General features: G+C 36.6%; 1 long non-coding RNA gene across 1 annotated transcript; it reads left to right on the top strand.

Annotated features, from left to right (window-relative positions):
• Positions 1 to 4060: 4060 nt before the first annotated feature.
• On the top strand, positions 4061 to 5072 carry LOC127129101 (uncharacterized). Its single transcript, XR_007806161.1, has 3 exons — positions 4061 to 4314; positions 4459 to 4559; positions 4659 to 5072. It is a non-coding gene; the product is annotated as an uncharacterized LOC127129101 (long non-coding RNA).
• The last annotated feature ends 260 nt before the right edge of the window (positions 5073 to 5332 follow it).

Genomic DNA, 5332 nt, shown 5'->3' with positions numbered 1-5332 from the left:
GTTGATGTTTTTGGAGTCAAGAATACCAAAAAGTTTCTGACTCGGAAGGTTTCTGATCCAGATATCTCCTAACTTGTAGAAGTATCAAAACCAAAATCAGAAAAACAACATATGTTTAAGTCAGAGTCTAATTTAACATTAGAGAGGAGAAACACATGTTCAAATTCATTCTAGGCAATCTGCCATATTTAAGTTTTTCAGAATGAAAATAAATCTATCTTCAGCTAAGGGTTTTGTAAAGATACCATCCCATTGATGGTTTGTATCTATGAATTTTAAAATAATTATCCCTTTTTGAACATAGTCTTTGATAAAATGATGTTTAATTTCTATGTGTTTAGCTCTGGATCATAAAATTGGATTCTTACTTAAACATATAGCAGCAGTATTGCCACAAAAGATATGGATGTTACTCTCATAAATCTGAAAGTCCTCAAGCCGATTCTTTATCCAGAGCATTTGAGTGTTGCATAGTGAAGCTGCAATGTATTCTACTTCTGCAATTGACAGTGTAATGGTTGATTATATTTTGCTTGCCCATGAGATGAGGTTTCCTCTCAGAAATTGACAGTTCCCAGATGTGCTTTTATGTTCTAACTTGTCTCCAGCGTAATCTGCGTCACAGTATCCAGAAAGTCGTACTCTGATGTTTTCTTATATATCAAGCCAAGGTTAGGTGTTTCTTTCAGATACCTGAGGATTTTCTTAACAACAGTTAGGTGAGATTCTCTTGGATTTAACTAAAATCTAACACATAGACATACGCTAAATAATATATCTGGATGAGAAGCAGTTAGATAAAGAAGAGAACCTATCATACCACGATAGAGTTTCTGGCACACCTTTTGACTTGCTTCTTCCTTCTCCAAAATGCAAGTAGGATGCATGAGTGTCTTGGTTGGCTTGCTTTCTGACATGTCAATTTTCTTCATAAGATCTTTTATGTATTTGCTTTGATAGACATATGTGGCTTCTGATGTTTGATTGATTTGAATCCCCAGAAAGAACTTTAGTTCTTGCATTAGGCTCATCTCAAATTCTGCCTGCATTAACTCAGAAAATTCTTGGCAAACAGAGGGGTTAGCAGAACCAAATATTATATCATCAACATAAATCTGACAAATCGTAAGATCGTTTCTAATGTTTTTACAGAAGAGAGAGGAATCCACTTTACCTCTGATAAAATCATTCTCCAGAAGAAATAAACTAAATCTTTCATACCAAGCTCTGGGAGCTTGTTTCAGACCATAAAGAGATTTCTTAAGTTTGAAAATATGTTCTAGAAGCTTTGAATTTTCAAAGCCAGGAGGTTGATAGACATACACATCTTCAGAAATGTAACCATTCAGAAACACACTTTTGACATCCATCTGATATAGTTTCATGGAATAATTTACAGCAAAAGATACAAGGAGATAAATAGATTCTAACCTCGTGACTGGAGCAAAGGTTTCATTATAGTCAATTACTTCTTGTTGACTATAACCTTGTGCCACCAACCATGCTTTATTTCTGACAACTTCACCCTTTTCGTTTAGCTTATTTCTGTAAACCCATTTAGTTCCAATCACATGGGTTCCCTTGGATCTTGGTATAAGATCCCAAACGTCATTTTTGGGAAACTGATCAAGTTATTCTTTTATTGCCAGAATCCATTTTTTATCTTGCAGAGTGTCGCACCTCGAAAAAAATGGGGATACGACTTCAAAGCGAAGCGCGATCGCACGCTCGCAATGATGGACTGAACAGAGTCGCCACCGAACTTTATTTATTCCTAAAAAGGAAAGGGGAAATATCGATAAAACCCAGGACAAAAGAAAGGATAAGATATGGTCATCGCAACCAATATCAGGGTTCGGGAGTTGATTACGCAAGGGGAAGGTATTAGCACCCCTCACGTCCGTTGTACTCAACGGGAACCATTAGGTTAGTTGTGTGCGTTAATGTTTGTTTGAAATGTTAGGCTTTTCAAGTTATTAGGTGGGAAAGAAAGAGTAAAAGAAAGGAAAATGTTTTTGGATTTTTTAACGAAGGACTAAACCTAAGTTTTTTATTAGTGGGCCTGACAAGATTTACAAATCCTGCTCCTACGTATCTCAAAAGAGAAATCAAGGCTTACGTAGTTCTGGGTAGAAAAATGTTTTGTTTGTTGGTCGATTTTAGCGAAAGCTATATTGTATTAATCGACAAAAACATCGTTTTACCCAAAACAGATGAGGAGTGGACGCGTACCACACATCGAACGGATTTATAGATCTACATTCGGAAAAGCGTCATTTATCTCTACTCAACAATCGTGGCCGAAACATTGTTTTGAATCACCTTAAGACAATATATCTTCCATTTATGAAAAAGGTTCTTTGATTAATCGCACGGCGGCGAGAAAAGAGTTTGATCGGTTGGATGTATTTTGAGTGATGGCGAGAACTTGGATGAGCGAGATATACATCTCGAATCCTAGCCTCAGGAGTGCATGATATACATCATGTTCCATTTCCATCTTTATTGAAAGAGTTTAAGATAGGAATTAAGTATTTTGGAATTTGATTGAGAAAGGGTTTGACGAAACCGCATTAACAATTTTTAGACGATGGCGAGAGTTGAGATTGGCGAGGCATACGTCTCGAATCTTAACCTCAGGAGTGCATGGTATACACCATGTTCCATTTCCACCTTTATTGAAAGAGTCTTAAATAAGATTTAAGTATCTTAGATTTGATTGAGAAAAAGGTTTGGCGAAACCACATTGACAATTTTAGACGATGGCGAGAGTTAAGATTGGCGAGGCATACGTCTCGAATCTTAACCTCAGGAGTGCATGGTATACACCATGTTCCATTTCCACCTTTATTGAAAAGTGTTTAGATAGGGATTAATATTTTTTGAGTTTTGTTGTGAAAATGACTTGACCTAGATCAAGTATTGATTGGGCGTTTAAAAGAAATTTGGATAAGTGTTTGAGAGAAAACAAAGTGGACAAATTTGGATGATGGCGAGAGTTAAGATTGGCGAGGCATACGTCTCGAATCTTAACCTCAGGAGTGCATGGTATACACCATGTTCCATTTCCACCTTTATTGAGAAAGTGTTAAAGTAAGAATTAATATTTTTGAGTTTTTATTATGAAAAATGGCTTGATGTTGGATCAAGCATTTGATGAAGTTTTGGAATAGGATGGAGAAATGAGTTGTTTTGTTTATTGAGAAAATACTCGACATTGGATCGAGTCATTTATTTTTGTATTTTTTGAAATTGTTGATTTTACTCTTGTGTTAGTAGCTAATTAAACAACCAAACAAATAAAAGAAAATAAAAAGTACAAAATTGTTACACATTGGGGGAGTGGGGTACATTTGTCAAATGGGGGTTAAAACAATCATGAAATAAATAAAATCGGGCCCAAACAAATAATGCATGCGTGTAAGTGCAAGGGAACCGGCTCATTGTAAGAAAGCCCAAGAGTAAGCTATGTGAGGTTGATGGCGATGCTTAAAAAGCAATCGACTTACACGGGTTTGAAAATGGGCTCGATATTAAATCGAGAAAAGTGTGATTTTTTTGTTTTTTTAAAAAAGGTTTTGCGTGTATGATGAAATTAAATAAAGAAGCATGGACATAAAAAATATTACAAGAAACAAAATACTAAAAACAAAATAATAATAAAATATAAAAAGAAATGAAATACTAAAAAAATACTAAAGAAAAATGAAATACTACAAAAAGTGCTACGTATGAGTATCGAACTCACTCCACCTAAGACTATGGAACTAACCACTCTCCACTAGGCTATTTAACCATTAACTGTTATTTCAGTACTAATCTAAATATATAAACTAAGGTAAATTAAAAAAGATTAAAATAAAAACTTAATAGAAAAAGAACCGTTAGTCTACTGGCAAAAAAAGTCCAGCCGCCTGGCTGTTGGACTTACCAAGGGGAATAGATTGGAAACCTAAATCACTTATTAACTAACTAATTAAAAGAATCTTTTTTAATGTTTTTCTCTTTAAAACTAATTATTCTATAAATACTAAAAAATAAAAAAAAACAACAAGAAATGGAATCGTTTCTCTCACAAAGCTCGCTCCCTCTCCATCTCACCATCCTCGTCCCAACGTATCCCTCCTTTCGGTACCTCTCTTTCGCTAACCTCACTCTCTCTGTATCGTTAAACTCCACTCGATCGTTACCATCATCAACCTCAACCCTTTCTCTCAATCACTCTCGAATCATACAAAAAAAAGCTGAAGCAAAGCTCACCTCCGGTGGTGAAGACGGTAATGACGGCTCAACCTCGCTTCTTCCCTCTCCCAAGTAGGTTTTTTGATTTTTAGATTTAGGGTTTTGCTGTTTGAAATTTTCGCCGCTTTTTCGTTCTGACTAGGGTTTTTTTTTTTGAATCGCCTTCGCCGCCCCCTTTCTCTCTCTCACTCGCTTCCTTTTATGCTTGCAAATTAGGGTTTCGGTTGGTGTGTAAAGGCTCAAAGGAGAATGCTCAGAAGCCCTTTTTCAGATGCTCAGAAGTGCTTTTAGCCCGTTTGATGATGGATTTCGAAGAGGTAATTTTGAACATATGCTTTTCTGATAGCTTTTGTCCCAATTCCAAATTGGGAACTTTCTTGAATTTTCAAACTGATTGCCTGATTTTGTTACTGCAGTGAAAACCGGAATACTCATGTGCGATTTACTGCTTGCAAGGGAAAATGGCGAACTTGGGAGATTTGCTCATCACTGTGCGGCATGACCTCTCAAGAACAGTCTCTCTGAATGACACAACAGGGTCGGATTTGACAATTTCAGCCCCACCCATGAAATCATCCTGCAAGTCCTTCAAACAGATTTCTAGATGAAGCTCTCCTGCACCAGCAACAATGTGTTCTCCAGACTCCTCAATGGTACAAACAAACATAGGATTAGGCTTAGCAAGACGCTTGAGACTTTCAACAGGCTTAGGAAGACTTCTTCGCAACAGTGATTGATGAACTTGTTACAGCTAGCCTGTTTGCCGAGCTCTCCTGGGATTAAATAATTGGAATCATGCTGTAAATTCCAGGAAATTCCAAGAATGTTCAAAATGGGCAAGTTGCTTAATTGCCTAAGTACAACAATTCATTTTATATTTTTCTATTTTGGTTGACGAAAAGTTGTTGCATATCCTGCAGAGTAGAATCTTCCAAGGAGACTTTTAGCAGAGATGACAATTGGGAAGAAGGATGAAGTTCAACCAAAAAGTTTAGGAAAACCACCACCATTAGATGAAGCACGCAACCATAACAGGTAAGGGAAGAGGATTTCTTGTCAGTCTGGTGGTTCTTGAAGAAGGATGCTTTTC

The sequence above is a fragment of the Lathyrus oleraceus genome, chromosome 3 (genome assembly GCF_024323335.1).
Source record: "Lathyrus oleraceus cultivar Zhongwan6 chromosome 3, CAAS_Psat_ZW6_1.0, whole genome shotgun sequence".
NCBI classification, from domain to species: Eukaryota; Viridiplantae; Streptophyta; class Magnoliopsida; order Fabales; family Fabaceae; genus Lathyrus; species Lathyrus oleraceus.
This window is presented reverse-complemented; position numbering and strand designations above follow the sequence as displayed.